This window comes from Tursiops truncatus, chromosome 13, assembly GCF_011762595.2.
Source record: "Tursiops truncatus isolate mTurTru1 chromosome 13, mTurTru1.mat.Y, whole genome shotgun sequence".
In the NCBI taxonomy this organism is placed as follows: domain Eukaryota; kingdom Metazoa; phylum Chordata; class Mammalia; order Artiodactyla; family Delphinidae; genus Tursiops; species Tursiops truncatus.
The window spans coordinates 40,629,117-40,648,676 of NC_047046.1; the positions used below are offsets into that span (position 1 = coordinate 40,629,117).

At 38.5% G+C, this 19,560-nt stretch overlaps 1 long non-coding RNA gene and 1 pseudogene across 1 annotated transcript in view; one reads left to right on the forward strand and one right to left on the reverse strand.

Annotated features, from left to right (window-relative positions):
* The window catches only part of LOC141276259 (uncharacterized), a 110,386-nt gene that overhangs the window by 34,559 nt on the left and 56,267 nt on the right, over positions 1-19,560 (forward strand). The window lies entirely within an intron of this gene.
* Positions 7,901-9,508, reverse strand: LOC101327858 (protein TOPAZ1-like; annotated as a pseudogene).

Genomic DNA, 19,560 nt, shown 5'->3' on the forward strand with positions numbered 1-19,560 from the left:
GCCTTTCTTGAAGTTCAGAAGAGCCCAAAATTGAGTTGCTCAAAAAAATATTTTTCTGGTTATAATTAGTACTAGGTTGAGGGAAAATTACAAACCTCATCTGGGAATAACTTAATTGACCAGTGGATGTCACTGTTGCTCCATATAAGTACTATGGACACAGTTACTTGGCTCGAGGACTGGGGAGGTTTTGTAAGTCTGTCTCTGTATTTTTAACACTTTTGCTTCGTCCAATTTGCATTATAGTCATTCCGGATTTTCTTTGAAACAAGGTTGTATTACAAATAAGCAACTTAACAAAGAAATAAAATTTCATCTTACCAAGGAGTAACCGTGGTTGATGATCTGATTTAGGGGATGAAGAAATGCTTGGTCGCTTGCAAATTGTCCACAGAATAACCTGATGGAGAGCCATTATTTCTCCTTTGTCTGAACACCTGGATTGTTGAGATTCTGTGCCACACAGGGACTGAGCACAGTACTCATGAAACTGAAGAGTCACCTTTTAGAGGTCACCTCTTCCAACATTCTGCCTAATGCAGGAATCCCTTTTAGGACCTAAATGAGTGACCACTTGCCTCTGTTTGAACCTCACCCCCAGAAACCATGCTCACAGATTCCCCAGGCACCCCATGCTGGAATTGAGGGGGAAGGATAGAAGGGTCTTTCTTCAGCTCAGCTTTTTGTGTTCTCTCATGAATCCTATGTGATGTTAGATGCTTGTTTCTGAAAGATGCTGTGTGAGTTTAGAGGAAGGGGCTTGGCTCAGGCTAGGGGCTGTGAGAAGGATCAACTGTGGGAGGGTTAGTTCCTGGAGCAGGCTCAGTGGGGCCAGGGAGGGAGGCTGTGGGCCTTCTGGCCTCCCTCGGATCACATAATGTGGTAGATGCTCCTCTGGCTGCTCTCAGACACTGTGCTTTTTATGAAGATGCTCCTGGTAAGCATAGGAGGAGTTTGACAAATTCAACAGTGGTTACATTTAATTAATATAGTTCTCTCTCCCTAGAGCTTTGTAGAGGTGAAATCCCATAATTGAATCCTGGTTTTGCACTGGCTTCTGGTATAGAACTGCAGGACCACTGCTATGGAAAAGCTTTGCATTTTAAAGCTGGGAGAAAGCATTCACTGTTTTTACTCCCTCACCCACAGCCATTCTTTCAATGGAGACTGCTGTTTACCTACTGGTGGGCGCATCTATCTGACACTCCTTCCTTGTTCCCTCATTTGGAAACCCAGGCTCAGGGCCGCCATCTAGAGACACGAATGATGGACAAGATGAAGAACTTCCTGAATTTTTACAAGCCCCAGGGCCCTTAGAGACAATATACTTTTATCCATTACTAATGGGCACTTGGCTTTTTTTTTCCCCCTGTGGCTAATTTCCAGTTCAGAATTTTAGTGAAGTGCCTAAAATCACATGTAAGCTCTGGAATCCAACAGATACAGACTTAACTCTTGTCTGGGCCCCTTTCTAGCTGTGTAACCTCAGGCAAATTACTTAACTTCTTTAATCTTCAGTTATCCCTTTTGAGAATGAAGGCAATGATAATCATAATATCAACCCTCCAGGGCTGTGCTAAGGATTAAGTGCTAAGGATTTAGGTGTGTGTAGCACAGTGCCCGCATATGACACATGCTCCAAAAGTGCTATCTGCTAGTACTGAGTTGGATAAGATGACTCAAGAAAGGACAGAAGGAATTTGAGGTTAACATTGTAACTATAAATTTCAGAGAGGCCCCAAAGAGCAAATGATCGGATTACAGCATTCACTCATGTAATAAGCATTTTTGAAAGCCTTTTATTTGTTAGGCATGATACATAGAGGAGGATCAGGCTCTGTTCAGAGAGTTGACAGTGGAGTGGCTGAGACATACCAACAGATAATTATAATACATCTGGTGGATGCAACAGCAGAAAATGGCCAGGAGTTAGATAGTACCAAGTCTAGAGACTCCAAATTCCATGGATACAAATTTAATGTATTAAATGCATCTCATTGATTAAAATTTTTTTTTCTGGATTCTGTTATTGCATAATCCAGGCATTTGGACTGTTAGTAAAGAGGTGATTATATAAACCTGGCATCATCTGAAGCCTACTGTGCCATTCCAGGATATGGAGTTATTGTGTAAACAATACACGTGAAAAGTGCTATGAAAAAGTGAGATTTTATGTTCCTTTGCCATATAAATGTTTATGTTCCGAGCAAAAAAATTAAGACCTCCAAAAAGATAATACAAGTGCATTTATATTTCCAGTTGGCAGTACCTTTCCCATCTGAATATACTGCCTGTCATACTCGCTGGGCTTTTACATAAATCACCTCAATGTTTAAACCAGTTTAAGCTTTATATGAGTACATACTGCATAGATTAAAAATATATGCAGAATCAATTTCCTTTCACTCAACTAATTTTTTTATGTTGCCAGTAATGAAAATTTTTTAAAAAATTTATTGGTGTATAGTTGATTTACAATGTTGTGTTAGTTTCAGGTATACAGCAGAATGAATCTGTTATACATATACATGTATCCACTTTTTTTTTTTTAGATTCTTTTCCCATATAGGCCACTACAGAGTATTGAGTAGTGTTCCCTGTGCTGTACAGTAGGCCCTTATTAGTTATCTATTTTATGTATAGTAGTGTGTATATGTCAATCCCCAAACCCCAATTTATGCCCCCCATCCCCAGGTAACCATAAGTTTGTTTTCTACATCTGTGACTCTAGTTCTATTTTGTAAATAAGTTCATTTGTACCCCTTTTTTAGATTCCACATATAAGCGATATCATATATTTGTCTTTCTGTGTCTGACTTACTTCACTTAGTATGACAATCTCTAGGTCCATCCATGTTGCCGCAAATGGCATTATTTTGTTCTTTTTTATGGCTGAGTAATATTCCATTGTATGTATGTACCACATCTTCTTTATCCATTCCTCTGCTGATGAACATTTAGGTTGCTTCCATGTCCTGGTTATTGTAAATAGTGCTGCAGTGAATGTTGGGGTGCATTTATCTTTTTAAATTAATGTTTTTCTCTGGGTATATGCCCAGGAGTGGGATTGCTCGGTCATATGGTAGTTCTGTTTTTAGTTTTTTAAGGAACCTCCATACCATTCTCCATAGTGGCTGTACCAATTTACATTCCCACCAACAATGTAGGAGCATTCCCTTTTCTCCACACCCTCTCCAGCATTTACTGTTTGTAGATTTTTTGATGATGGCCTCACTCAACTAATTACTATAGTGGTGCTATATGTAGTGTACTGGTAACGTTGCCCCTCAGGCTACATCCTTCTTGACAAGTGTTGAATATTGAGCTATCATTTTTATCTTCCCCATTTATTTTGTTTTTGGCTGCTCCATGCAGCTTGCAGGATCTTAGTTCCCCGACCCAGAATTGAACCCAGGACCTCCAATGAAATCATGGAGTCCTAACCACTGGACTGCCAGGGAATTCTTGATCTTTCCTGTCTAAAACGTTAATTGCATCCAAGACTTCAGAAGTTATTTACCAACAACATATTTTTTACAACTGTTCATTTAACCCCCATTGTTGAGTACCTACAATGTACAAAGTACCTTAAACATGAAATTGCAAACAGCGTCCCTTTTTTCACTTAGCGAAGGTCAACATCGAATTGTGTCAGTCAACCTGTCTGCTTAACATGATGTAGGCACCATCTGCACTGGCAAGAACCTAAAGTGTGTGTTTCTTAGAACAATTGTGGAAGCTTATACTCATTGGCAGCAAAAAACCATTGAAGTAATCCACGTTCTAATTATATGTATTGGGGGAATCTCATAAAAAAAATAATAGCGGGAAAAAAATGTTAGAATTTCCAACAAGTATATGCAGTGAAGAAGAAATATTGTAAGGTATAGCCCACAGGACTTTTATTTTTATGTATTTATTTTTGACAAACAAAAATTGTTTATATTTAAGGTATATTTGTCTCTCTGTGTCTGGCTTATTTCACTTAGCATAATGTTCTTCAGATTTATCCATGTTGTTGCAAATGGCAGGATTTACTTCTTTTTAAAGGCTGAGTAACATTTGATTTTACATATATATGATATTTTCTTCATTCATCTGTTGACAAGTGAATTTGGGTTGTTTCCATATTTTGGCTACTGTGATTAATGCTGCAGTGAACATGGGAGTGTAGACATTCCTTCAAGATAATAATTTTATTTCTTTTGGATGTATACCCAGAAATGGGATTGCTATTTCATGTGTTTGTGATATTTTTAATTTTTTGAGGAACCTCTATATGATCTACCCTGAAGAATATTCCATGTGCACTTGAGAAGAGTGTCTCTTCTGCTGCTGTTGAATGGAATGTTCTTAATATGTATGTCAGGACTATTTGATCTAAAGTGTTGTTCAGGTCCATTGTTTCCTTATTGATTTTCTGTCTGGATGAGAAGTTCCCTACTTCAGAGCTGTTAATATTTGCTTTATATATTTGGGTGCTCTGATGTTGGGTGCATATATATTTACTATTGTTATTTCCTCTTAATCAACTCTTTTATCATTATATAATAATTTTTTTGTCTCTTATTACAGTTTTTGACTTAAAATCTATTTTGTTTGATATAAGTGTAGCTACTCCCACTCTCTTTTGGTTTCTGCTAGCGTGGAATATATTTTTCTATCCCTTTACTTTCAGCCTGTGTGTTTCCTTAAAGCTAAATTGATTCTCTTTTAGGCAGCATATAGCGGGGTCTTTTTTTTTTTCCTTATCCATCCATCCACTCTAAGTCTTCTGATGGGAGAATTTAGTCCATTTACATTTAATGTAAGTATTGATCAGCTCACAGGGAGATGGCACTGCGGCTTGTAATCTTGTGCCCTGAAAGGATAAGAGGAAATCCCTCATGGTGGGAGGTCAAAGACTAAAGAAAACAAGCATGTCCAAGGCTTGATATTGTGTAAAGACTTCTCCCTTCAGTTCTCAACCTTAATACCAATGTCTTGTGTAGGTAGGTTTTTTTTTTTTTTTTTAAATGAAGGCAGTGTTTTAGCACTAGAACAGCATTACCACAAGACCAGGGTGACATAAGCAAGACCTGGGGGAGAACCATAAACTTAGCTATTTAAAGAGAAGCTCTGGATAACATATAAATAGGTTTATTAGTTTTACTAAACACTTGAGTTTGGCTTTGGACTTCTGTAATCCATAGAATGTAGGTTTGAATCACTGTAACCTAGAACTTACGGGCAATATAGACTTACCCTCCTAATATTTGGACCACACACAAAAATGACAGAGTTACTTTTCCATGATGGCTGACCCATTTAGACACACTGGTTGATAGCAAATATTTATCACAACAGTGCAGAGAAATCACATGTTGGTGCAGGAATTGACTGATGAAAACACTTCTGTTTACTAATTAACAGTGCCTGTGGCTTCAACTTCCATGGCAGCTTGGAAATATAGAAGTCATTAAGTAAAAATTCACAAAATGGGGGAGAATCAATTTTATGCTGAATTATCCATTATAAAATATTTCTTCAAATCTCTCTCTTCATTGTGAATCTTATAAAAGTCAAAACTTTAAACTACTTATATGATTATAAAATTCTTTAAATTTAAATTCTTTAAAATTCTTATTAAATTTTCATCTATAAAATATCTCATTAACTGCCACACTTACGTCAAGGTTAAAGGTGGGAAATGAAGCAAGGTATTATTACTGAAAGACAGTTGAAGCACCTAAACTGTTTTTCTTAATTGAAATTGGTGTATGGTATGGTTCGACAACACAGACAACCAATAAGGCTGACCTGATATTCTACAAGTATTAGCTAAGATTCCCACGCTGGGAATTTTAAAATTTATTTTTGAATGGATAGGGAATTTAAAATAGAAAAAAAGTTACTTCAACATTAGTCATAATATCTAATAAGTGAAGGGCAGCAGAATATGCCATCTCAAAATATGCTATTTTATTTTATTATTTATTTATTTATTCTTTTGGCCACTCCATGTGGCGTGTGGGGTCTTAGTTCCCTGATCAGGGATCAAACCCGTGCCCCCTGCAGTGGAAGCACAGAGTCTTAACTACTGGACTGCCAGGGAAGTCCCAAAATATGCTATTTTAAAACAAGGGTTATTTTGAGCTGAAGGCAATTAAGAAGAGGCAGATACAGGAAAAAGTTCTCTGCAGTCCCCCTATTTGCCTAAAAGCAGAACATAAATGTGTAAAAGTGTCCCCCCTCCCCTCTTTACCAGGAAAGACAGAAGTTAATCACTGGAGACTACTCTAGATCTTTATCAGCTAAGAGGTAGCACCAGAGGAATCTTTATAACAAACTTTACTAACTGGCCCTTATCTACTATTAATTTCCTTATATTTACCTTCCCATAATTTGTCCTTCCGAGAAGCTCAAAGACCTTTTCCTTTGTTTTGTTACTTCTCTACAAAATTATTATTCTTTGCTAAGATTCCACATAAGTTCAAGTTCTAATCACCTCTTTGAGTTATTCATCTCTGAGTACTCCTGTGTGTATGTGTGATGTGCATGCTAATAAATTTGTTTGTTTCTTGCTTTTCTCTTATTACTCTGTCTTTTCTCAGTCGAATTTGCAGAGTCACAGCTAAAGAACTTAAGATGGGTAGAGAAAAAATAATTTTTTCCTCCCTTACACAAGCAAGTTGTTTAGGTTCTGCATTATATAAAAGGAAGTTCATGAGATAAAAGTAACACATTTTTCTGGAAAAGTCTTGAAAAAGAAGGTAAAATATCCAAGTAATATATCTTTAAGAAATCTACATCCAGCAGTTCTTATTTCCCAAGAGGAGAAATGTTTTCTAGTTTGACCTATATTGTTTAGATTGTTGTTTTATTTTCTTATAAAATTAGTTAAGACGCATACATTAAAATCAAAACATCTGGAACGACTAATTTTTGAAAGCACCCATGCTTATTTTCCCACCCCCTCTGATAACAAATAGAAGGCAGGTATCAGTCTTATGGAAATAGTTGGCCTATGCAGTCCACCATGGCAGACAGGAGGTGGTGGACCAGGGTGCAGGGTGGGAATGCCATCTTCCCAGTGCTTTTCCTTTGAGGGCTACAAACTGTCCTCCCAACTGTTAGAGGCCCCAAATCTTGGGAAGATTGTACTTTGGACCCTCTTCCTTTTCTCTTTCTCTCTCTGTATTTGGGAAAGGGGTTGCAGAGGAAAAAAAGTGATAGAGTTTAAGAATAGGTGGAATTTTTGTTCAGTTATTCATGTTTTTTTTTTCTTTTTTCAGTTTTAGTATTTTTTTTAAATTGAGTATAGTTGATTTACAATGTTGTGTTAATTTCTCCTGTACAGCAAAGTCAGTTATATATACATTCATTTTTTTAAAAAAAAATTATTTATTGTTTATTTTTGGCTGCGCAGGGTCTTAGTTGCGGGATCTTCATTGCAGCATGCGGGATCTTTAGTTGTGGCATGTGGACTCTTAGTTATAGCATGCATGCAGGATCTAGTTCCCCAACCAGGGATCGAACCTGGGCCTCCTGCATTGGGAGCACAGGATCTGATCCACTGAACCACCAGGGAAGTCCCCCATACATTCTTTTTTAAAATATTCTTTTCCATTATGGTTTATCATAGGATACTGAATGTAGTTCTCTGTGCTATACAGTAAGACCTTGTTGTTTATCCATCCTATATATAAAAGCTTACATCTACTAACCCCAACCTCCCAATCCATCCTTCCCCCAAGCCCCTCCCCCTTGGCAACCACCAGTCTGTTCTCTATGTCAGTGATTCTGTTTCTGTTTTATAGATAGGTTCATTTGTGTCATATTTTATTTTATTTTATTTTTTTATAGTGAAAACTGTCTTTATTTTCATTGCCTTTTATTTTCAACAATGATTACTTGAACTTAAAAAAAAAAAGCCTTTAATAACTAATGGTTATTGAAAAGCCAAACCTTTCCAGCCCACTTCATATTCTCTTTCAACCATTTCAGGGCAGAACAATGTTCCATACTATAAACCTGTTCCTTATTAACATTGATGGTCATGTGCTTAATGAAAAGCTTTGGATCTGATATACGAGCAGCCATAATTAATCTTTCCACTGCAGTTTGATAGTCATCCTTGCTCTGAGATTTGTTTTCTTCACATCTTTTTAAAACTATCTGCAGCATCTGTGTAGAAGTTCCAGGACTCTGAATACTATTAGCATTAGATACCAGGAAGATTTCAATAGCTAAAAGCATTTCAATCTCAGACAAATAGGAAGGAATCAGTAGAAGTTTTCGGTATAAATTTCCCTCCAATGGTGGGTAGCAACCCAATGAAAGAGCACTTTTGTGTGGGCTCTGGCTTTGAGCCGTAAACAACTTCTTCCTAAAGAAGTAATTAATCTTCTAAGAAAGGAAAAATCAATAGGGATGCTCTTTGAAATCATGAATTCTGCTCCGGAGGATGACATACAAAGACTGTTGCTTTCTACACAGGCATCTTGAGAATTTTGAAAACCTGGTAGATTTTTGCAAAACTTCAAATGTCTGTCTGTAAAGACTTCGCTAAGATTTCACGTGCAGTTGTACAGAGCAGATTATGCCGATTGAGCACATCCAGTCTATCACAAGGCCACAGTGGTGTATTGGTGACTCCCTCTGACTCCCTTAATACCCAAATGGCACCATCTAGGCTTCCGCTTTTTAGAAAAATTTCTGCTGCAATATTCACAACTTGACATCTCGGTGCTAACTTCTCAGGCCCTATAAGTCCTTTTAAACTTGTAAAATGTATTTTTAATTCATATAGTTTATCTAAGACCTTCCTTCCCTTGGACCACTGCAACAGCTTGTGGTAGGAGTACATAGCACTGATTCCGATTCTTCCCAGCAAAGTTTTCTCTACTTCACTATTTTGTGGATCTTTGCTAACTGTTTCAGCGAATTCACGAAGTGGAACACCTGGTCTCTCTTCTTTACAGTCTTTTGTTAGTGTTTCAGCAATACAAGCACAAAATCTCTGGGAAATCTGCACATTTTTCACAGCCCAGTTTTATGTTAATGTATAAATTTCCCAATTTGGTCCAGTCACCTTTTTCTTTACCATGCTCTATTTCATTCAAGGCTGACTCTGAATCACACTTACAGTTCTTTTTAAACTGCCTTGTCCGTAACCTGGATTTCATTCCCAGAACTGCAGTTATTTCTTGCTTGGAAGCCTGTACTTGGTATAAAAGCTTAATAATATAGTTAAAGTGTTCTGGGTCAAGTACCATCCCAGCTTCAACAAGCTTGCAAAAGATATCAAAGCAGGTACAGCATTCCTTAATTTCATAGTTGCCACATACTCAAATATTTTTAGTAGTATTTTCAGAGCAGGCAGCATTTTAACCATTATGCTGAGGTTCATGACCTGAAATACTTCTTTCAGTAAACAATGTTTGAGTAAGGAATTTAGAAGGTCACTTAGCACTTGTAAATCGAAGTGTACACCTGGCGGGAACTTTCCGTAGTACTCCATAAATGTGTTTACAGGTCAGTCCCTGGCTGTGGAGCATCACTTGAGGCTTCAGTAACTTCTTTTTTTCCTTGGTGTGTCTTCCCGACTGCCAAGTGTAGCTCTGCTTCCTTCGCTGCTTCTAAGCCAGGCTGGTCTGATGGGTCTGAAGAGCCCACCTGGCTCCCAGGCCCCTCCACTAGCTGCCTTGCTGAGGCCTTCCTAGGCCTGGACGTCTCACCCGACTTGTCACTTTCCACCTCTTCTCTCCCAGATGGCCTGGGCCACCATCCTCCTCTCTTGCCTGCTCTCCTCGTGCCCCCGCCGCCACCTCAGGGCTGCAGCCTCCCGCCTCACCTGGCCCTGCGCTGGCCTTGCTGTCATCTTCACGCCCTGGGGCCGTTGTGGGGCCTGAGGGTGGTGGCCTCAGCATCCACCCCCGGGCCGCCTGTCTTCCCACCTAGGCCCTCTGTGTCCGCTCACAGGAGCCCACCGGGGGCATGAAAGCTGCTCCTGCCACCAGGCACCTGCCCTGTGTCATATTTTAGATTACGCATGTACGTGATAGCATGTGGTATTTGTCATATTTTAGATTACACATGTACGTGATGTCATGTGGTATTTGTCATATTTTAGATTACACATGTACGTGATGTCATGTGGTATTTGTCATATTTTAGATTACACATGTACGTGATGTCATGTGGTATTTGTCATATTTTAGATTACACATGTACGTGATGTCATGTGGTATTTGTCATATTTTAGATTACACATGTACGTGATAGCATGTGGTATTTGTCTTTCTCTTTCTGACTTGCTTCACTGAGTATAATAATCTCTAGTTGTATTCGTGTTGCTGAAAATGGCATTATTTCATTCTTTTTTATGGCTGAGTAGTATTCCATTGTATATATGTACCACATCTTCTTTATCCATTCATCTGTCATGGACATTTATGTTGTTTCCATGTCTTGGCTATTGAGAATAGTGCTGCTATGAACACAGAGGTGCATGTATCTTTTTGAATTACAGATTTGTCTGGATATATGCCCAGGAGTGGGATTGCTGGATCATTCTTTTCCTTTCTTCTTTTAAAAAAAAATTCCTTGGGGCTTCCTTGGTGGTGCAGTGGTTGAGAGTCCGCCTGCCAATTGCAGGGGACACGGGTCCGTGCCCCGGTCTGGGAAAATCCCACATGCCGCAGAGCGGCTAGGCCCGTGAGTCATGGCCACTGAGCCTGTGCGTCTGGAGCCTGTGCTCCGCAACGGAAGAGGCCACAACAGTGAGAGGCCCGTGTACCACACACACACACAAAAAAGACGTCTTCAATAGGGAGTCGTATTATTTTTCATTAGCTAAGAATAAAGTGATTTGGGCTACAGTATTTGAGGCCACAATTTTAATTAGCCATGCCATTAGTTTATATTTTCTTTTGAGAACTTAATAACTAATGGTGCAACTGAATCTCTCAAAAATTTCATCAGCGGAATATTTTCGTATTCTGCTATAAATTAAGCTGTATGGAGGGGCACATATATTTTCTTTCATTTCCTTCTTAACACAAGCAGTGGTGAGATGTTAGGATTTACATGACTCATTACCTCATTTCCTGCCTAGTCCTTTCCTGCCCATTTTCTTGTTCCGTTTTCATAACTTTTTTCGGTGCCTGGGAGCCACTGGATATTTTCAGGCTGCTTTTACCTCAGGATTTGAGTTGGTATCTCGAGTCCAATTGTTTTGGGTGTTGCTCTGATTAACACCTCCCTCTCAGGGCTTTTAATCCTGAAAAAGCTGTGGCAGTTTGGAAAATCAGGGTCCGATGTTAACTAGCCATAGGAGAGACAAGATGATGTTTCCGGGCAGCATTATCTCTGGAAAATACCAAAGCTGCAAGAAACAGACATGTAAATTCAGTTGAAGGGGTTTAATGAGTTAATGAGGGGTTAAATGGACAAAGATTTAAACAGGAAAGGGGGGGGCGGGTGACACCATTTTTCAGGTTGGCAATTGAGGAGTTAAGCTTTTAGGAGCACAAAGAACAACAGTTAAAACCATTGAAAGCCCCACTAGCAGTTCTGACCTTTATCTGCAGGGTCCAAATCCAGACAGGGCTCTTAATTAGCTCCAGAGAAATCTAGCGCTTTGGCAACATACCAACACACATTAAAAAACCAAGAAAACCCCAAACCAACCAGTAAATAAAAGACCCATTTAAAAAAAAAAAAAAAAGTTAAATAGGAGCAACATTTATATAACCTTTTGGTGTTTCTGTTTTCCAGTTTCTCATTTTTTTTTCTCCCTATACCATCTTACACTTGATTCTTTTCCATGACCTTCAGCTTATTCCCTCTTGTTTTTCTTTTCTGTTTATTGTCCTTCTAGAATTTAGATGCACTTAAAAATTTTTTTTCTATATTTTAATTTTTTAATTATAAAAGGAATGCATGCTTATTGTATAAATAATTTTCAACAATGCAAAATGCATAGTTATGAAGTCTCCGATGCGTCCAAGATTTTTTCTATGCGTCTTACATAGATGTGTGTGTTTATGTGTGAGTCTAATCATATACATACACACTCAAAAATTTTTTTTAACAAAAAAAGCGTTGTATGTGCAATTCTGCAACTTGCCTTTTTTATTTACTCATGTATCTCAGTATATTTCTACACTGGATTGATATAGGTGATACGCCTTTTTATATAGATTTTTATTTAAAAAATTCTAGCATATTTTTTAATCCCTGATCAAAATATTTTAAGCTGTGTGTCCAATCAATGCATGTAGGTGCTGTGATTTATAAAATGATTTTATTTGTAACTAGAGCTTGCATGTTATATTGGCTTATGTCTTTGTGCACTATTTTGAATGCATAATCAGTGTTTCTTTCTGCTCTTATCATTATTACTATTTTAATCTTTTGTTCATTCAAATAATTTTTGGTTTTTTTCCTGTTTCTTTCTTGTGTTAGCTTTGTTCTTTTCCTTTCTCGTTCCATTTTCCCCTTCTCTACTGGCTTGGAAGTTATATACACTATTGCCATTCTTTTGATGTTTACCCTAGAAATTTTAACATGCATATGTAGCTTAAGATAGTGTACATTTATTATCTTTGCTGTCCTGTCAGACACTCAAAACCTAAGACGACCAATTCCTGTTATTCTCTCTGACTTAACATATTTAGTATTTTTGGCTCCATATTGATTACTTTTTAGCTCCACAAATTAGATATTTTATTGTTTTATGCAGTTGAAGATTTTTTCCCCCTCACTGTTCTTTCTTCATTTCTTGCTTCCCAGGCCCCACTCTGGTATAATTTTCATTCTTCCTAAAATTATAAGCTCTAGAATTTCATTTTTTTGAGAGTCAGTTGGTAAGAAATATCTCTGTTTTCTTTTTTTTTTGTGGAAAATGTATTTATTTGCCCTTATTCTTTTTAAAAAAATATTTATTTATTATTTATTTATTTTGGCTGTGCCGGGTCTTCGTTGTGGCATGCAGGACCTTCGTTGAAGCATGTGGACTTCTTAGTTGAGGCATGTGGGCTTCTTAGTTGCAGCATGCATGTGGGAGCTAGTTCCCCGACCAGAGATTGAACCCGTGCCCCCTGCAGTGGAAGCGTGGAGTCGTAACCACTGGACCACCAGGGACGTCTATTTGCCTTTATTCTTGATAGTCTTTAAAATTCTGGATTATTTGTTCTCAGTTCACTGAAGATATTACACTGTCTTTCGGCTTTCAATATTGCTTGCCATGAATTTAATTGTAGGTAAACTATCTTTTTTCTTTGGTTGCTTTTAAGACCTTTACTTTGTTTTTGGTATCTTTCTCTCTGGTGTGATTAGTGAATTTTACTTTTATTTATCCTTCTTGAGATTCGTTGCACTTTCCGAATCTGAAGGGTGGTAGATATTTTCCAGTTCTGGATACTTGCTTCTCCCTCATTTTCTCTAATTTCTTTTTCTGAAACTCTGATTGAATTTATTTTAGACCCCATTCTGTCCTCCATGTCTTTGGTCTTTATCCCATCTTTCATATTTTCCTTGTTGTTGCTTCTCTCTGTACTGCATTCTTGGAAATTTATTAATCTTACTTTTCAAGTTTTCATATTTTTTCTTCAGTTGTTTTTAAACTGCAGTTTTATTTATCTATTGATTTTTTTTCAACTTTAATTTTGCATGTTAGAAGCTCTATTTAGTTCTTTCCTAAGCCTATTGGTAGTCTTTGATAATATCTTGATCCTCATCATAATTTTGAAAACATTTCTCTAAACGTGAACATATTTAGTTTTTGGTCAATATATTACTGTTTCAGTAGCTGCAGGTTTGCAGTTCCAATATCTACGGTTTGCTTTTTCTTCTGATTCCTATTCGTGGTAGTTTGTTTTCTCATATGTCTAGTGATTGTGAACTCATATTCTTTGCAATTTTATTTGTTCTTGGAGGTCTAAACTGTGTTTTGCCAGAGAGAATTTGTGGATCCATTGATGAAGACCACTTCAAAGTAAATTTTTAGCTTAAGTTTTCTTGGCCTTCTGCAGTAATGAATTCTGACCCCAAACGTGCATGAAAATGGGCTTATGGCTAGGAATTATTGGGGGAGAATATTCTTTGTTTATGCTCTAACCAGAGACAGGGCTGAGACATGCAAATATCCCCACTGTCTCCCTCTCAGAACCCTTTATAAAAAACATACCCACTGAGGGTGTCACTTTTGGGAAGTCTCAACTTTTAAGATATGTTCCCTGCTTTACTTGGCCCCAGGTTTGTTTCCTTTCTTGACACCTCTGGTGGGTAAGACCCAAGATCTAAGCATCCGGGAATGTGCATATACCTCCCAGGCAAACGGTGGTATCAGAACTTGGTCACCCTCTGAGTCTGAGATTTCTCAATATATTCAGCTTTAAGAACTCCCCTTTCTTTCTCACCAGCTTAGCTATGCATTTTATTATTTTTAATTTTTATTATTTTTTATTGGAGTATAGTTTCTTTACAATAGCCATGCATTTAAAAAATGGTTTTTCCTACATCAAAACTACATGTCTGTGGGACTTCCCTGGTGCTCCAGTGGTAAAGACTCCACCTTCCAATGCAGGGGATGTGGGTTCAGTCCCTGGTTGGGGAACTAAAGTCCCACATGCCGCGTGGCAACTAAGCCCACGTGCCTCAACAAGAGAGCCCGCACGCTCTGGAGCCCGCATGCCACAACTAGAGAAGAGAAAGCCCACACGCTACAACTAGAGGGAAGCCTGCGCGCTGCAACAAAGAGCCCACGTGCTGCAACTAGAGAGAAACCTGTGTGCCACAGCGAAGAGCCCTCATCGCAATGAAAGATCCCGCGCCTCAACGAAAGATCCCGCAAGACCCAATGAAGACCTCACGTGTGGCAACTAAGACCCGACGCAGCCAAAAAAATAAATAAAATAAATAAATATTAAAAAAAAAGTCTGTGCATCAAAGGACACTATCAACAGGGTGAAAAGGCAACCCATGGAATGGGAGGTATGTTTTCAAATAATATATCTGATAATTTATAAAGAATATATAATATGTATTATAAATATATATGTACATATTAATGTACACTTCTACAATATCTAAAAAGAATATGTAAAGAACTCCTACAGTTCAGCAACAAGAAAACAATAACCTGATTAAAAGTGAGCAAAGGACTTGAATATTCTCTGAAGAAGATATTCAAATGGCCAGAAAGCATATGAAACATCAGTAATCACCAGGGAAGTGCAAATCAAAACCACAATGAGATACCACCTCCTATCCATTAGGGTGGCTATTATTTAAAAACAACAACAACAACAACAGCAAATAACAAGTGCTGATGAGGTTGTGGAGAAATCAAAACCCCTGTGCATTGCTGGTGGGAATGCAGAGTGGTGCAGCTGCTGTGGAAAACTGTGTGGCGATTCCTCAAAAAACTAAAAATAGAATTACCATATGATCCAAGTACCATATAATTCTACTTTTGGGTATATACGTAAAGGAATTAAAAGGAGAGACTTCAACAGATATTTGTACACCCATGTTCATAACAGCATCATTCACAATAGCCAAAAGTCCCACTTGGAAACAACGCAAATGTCCACCAGTAGATGAATGGATAAACAAAATGTGGTGTATCCACATGATGGAATATTATTGAGCCTTAAAAAGGAAGGAAATCCTGACACGTGCTACAACATGGATGAACCTTGAAGATATTATACTAAGTGAAATAAGCCAGTTACAGAAGGACAAATATTGTATAATTTCACTTACATGAGGTACCTAGAGTAGCCAAATTCATAAAGACAGAAAGTAGAATGATGACTGCCAAAGGGTGAGGGAAGAGGAGAATCGGGAGTCCTCCCGATTGTTCAAAATGCACACAGAGTTGTGCAAGATGGAAAATGTTCTGGGGGCGGATCATGGTGACGGTTGCACAACAGTGTGAATGTACTTAATGTCACTGAACTGTGCACTTAAAAATGGCTAAGATGGTATATTTTATGTTATGTACATTTTACTATAATTTAAGAAAAAAAGGCTTTTATAATTTATTCAGCACTTTTCGGGGTTCTATCCTAAGATACCTAGTTCTCCGTAATGCTGGAATTAGAAATCCCCATTGGACTGACTTTTCCTTTGTGTTCATGGTGTCTACTAGGCACTCAGTTTTAGCTACATGTGGATACCCAGCCAGATTCCAAACTGTGGAAACCAAGATGATAACCTAGGAATTTGACGTCCTGCCTCACTGAGTGGTCCATATTGTTTCTTTTTGTTTTTTTTTTTTGGTACGCGGGCCTCTCACTGTGTGGCCTCTCCCATTGCGGAGCACAGGCTCCGGACGCGCAGGCCCAGCGGCCATGGCTCACGGGCCCAGCCGCTCCGCGGCATGTGGGATCTTCCCGGACCGGGGCACGAACCTGTGTCCCCTGCATCGGCAGGCGGACTCTCAACCACTGCGCCACCAGGGAAGCCCCATATTGTTTCTTCTGTTCTTTGACTATTCTAGATATTATTTTACATCACACTATTTACACATTTCATGATGATCTTTGATAGTAGCAACTCTCCAGTTCTTCCTCTGAGGAATAGATCCATATTGCACATCAGAAAAGCATGGATAAATCTGTGTCAGTATAATTTGACTTGACTTCTTATCACCTTGTGTGTGTATGTGTGTTTGTGTAGGTGCTTCATTCATTCATTCATTTATTCACTTACTGTTGTGTACTAGGTACTGTCTAGGCACTGGGGATACAGAAGTGAAAAAGACAAATTTCCTGCCCAAATTCTAACGGGGGAAGAGACAGTACCCATATCAGCAAATAAATAGCAAGGTAGTTCTAAGTAATAATTTCACAAAGAATATGAATCCAGGGTAATGGGATAGACTGTGACAGTGAGAAGGGGACTGCGGGAGCTAGGGTGGTCAGGAAAGGCGTCCCGGTGTTAATGGTGAGGAAACTGTGTGTATATGTGGGGGAAGAGCTTTCATGAAGGGGGAATAGCAAGAGCAATGAATCTGAGATAGGATTAGTGTGATTAATTATCTAAATCCCATCAGAGAAACCTAAAGTCTTGGTAGTGAGGAAGTTTAGTTTGGTGAATATTATCCTTAATGTATGTGACATCTTAAAGAATGTATTTATGAAATAAAAATTGACCATCCATTTAAATCAGCAGCAACTAGTTTTCGTTACTGAAATCAGTTAGCATTTTCCTCCACCATTTCAGTCACTCTAAGCAATCTTTCACTACTTGCTCTAGCGTGCATGCATTTAATAATAAGTGAACTATGAGGGCTATAATGATTTTGCTTAAGACTTTATATTAGTGACTAAAAATAAACTTAGCTTTGTGTACGGTTAGAGTATTAGACTCTCTTTGTATAATTTAGGTGTCTTGAATAGTTGGAGGACCTGAGCTTTCCAGTTTGGTTAATTATGCAAATCTACCATGTAACTGCAAAGTATTACCTCCTTTTTATGCTTTATAGACAAAAGTCACAGGTATAATCATAGAGATAGCATATAGAAATATCAATCAATTTGCCAGTTCAGCTTTTCTTTCATTGAGAACAAATAATAAACCCTAAGTGTGTTCACATTCTGTGATTCTGCTTTATATACTCCCCAATTAGTGCCCCATTTAATCTGCTCACCTGTTGTTGCTTTGTTCTGAATTTCATGGCTCTGTTGTTTTAAACTCTCTTGCATACGTTTTCTGAGTGAGGCTGATTACTGCAACCCCTTGGTTTTGGGGAACTTGGAACACTGCCACGGTGTCTGAATTGCCTGGATAAAGAAAAATAGGTTCTGTAATTATTTTATTTTCTGCACAGCGTGTGATTTGTTACTGATGACACATGCATAGGGTGCTTTCTCCATTAGGCTGGCTGATCCCTCTACTATGGTATTAATGTCACTGTCACTCTGCTCGAAGCTATAGTTTGTTAGGCAACTCTAGCACGGGGGAATGAGCATGTACTTTTTAATGTGTCTGAAATAGCTACACACTGACAGATGTTCCCACATGCTTGCTGATGTCATGACTGGGGCTCATATAAAGCCTGGGAAATTAAAAGAAAGAAGAAAATGTTAGTTGAGGCTCCAGAAGGAGAGATTATAGAGTCAGACGACAGGAAATTTTGAAAAAAAGCCCATCAATATATTAACTTTCCTTTTAGGTCTGGCGCTTCCTCCTCCCCGCCCCGCCCCAGTAGGGATGCAGTCACGCCTCAGTCTGTTAAATGTGAGAAAATTCAATATTGAGAGCTCTTCTTTTATGTGCTCACTTACAAATAAAACAAGCATACAAACAAAAAACCCCAAATAAATTAAGGTGGTCTTTTTACCCCTCTACCAAAAAATGCATATCACAGTGTTTACTTGGTAGGCCAATTATTTTAAAAACTGGGTTTCAAGGAAAAAGCCACTCTCTGGTGGAGACCTTACATGACAAGTTCTGTTCCACAGTGGATTAAAATGGTGGAGAGGAGATGCTAACACAACTTCAACTACAGCAGTGTGAACACACCACTGTAATAATTCATTTAGAATGATGACACCTGAGACCTAATTTAAAAGTCCTTGATGAATACCAGTCTCACATTCAACCCTGAGGGCTGCTGCAAACATACCTAAGGAAGTCTAAGAACCATAGTGAGTCTAATTGAATTGGACTTAAACGGACTATTGAGATGGCCTCACCGAGCTCTGGGGAATTCATATTGTCTATACTGTATCAGAATCACAGCTTGAACTGAATAACTGGTTACATTCAATCATGTTACTGTAACTCATGCTTGAGGTAAAGGGGAAACCTTTTGCTATCAGCAAGACTGGATGGAAAACAATTTCAAATCACTTTAAACCCAGTTGGCAACTACTTTGCCAATTATGGAATCCAGTGGGAAAGGTGTGAGCGAGGGCTCAGGACTAAATGATTTATGTCAGGCATCTGGGCCTCCTGAGGAACGTGGGAGGGTATGCGGAGGAGGGGCGTGTGGCTAATTATTTCTCCTAAGAATACTTTGGCGAGGTAATTTGTGCTTGCAGATGAGTCACACTGCAGGCTGGATAAAAGGCGAGGTAAGAACACAAAGTCCTAAGATCCTATTTAGAGATGGATAAAGAGGGAACCGAAGGATTCAATACGCTTTCTCATCTCTTCACTCTGAAACATTTGGAGATATAAAATAAAAAGAGCAAACCTAGTCCTCTGTTCTAACAGGCACGTTGGGATCAAAGTCTGTAATTTGTACTGCAGATATTGCATTGACTGCTTTCTAACACAGAGTTACTGGCACAGATGACATACTGTAATTTATCGGATGAACAAGTGTGAATCTGAGGCCCTTTACAATAACCCTCTTTTTTTTTAAGTCCTAATTTATTTTTGATGACTTTGGTTGCAGAGATGAGAATTCCTATACTACCCAATGCTTTCTAAAGAAGAATGTCGCCATTCTCTGGGATTCATGTATGAAACTGTCTGGCTGAGAAATGATCCTGAAACTTACCCCCAGGAGTTTTGAGTGCCGCCAGCCCACCCCAAACAAAAATAAAAGTGATGATA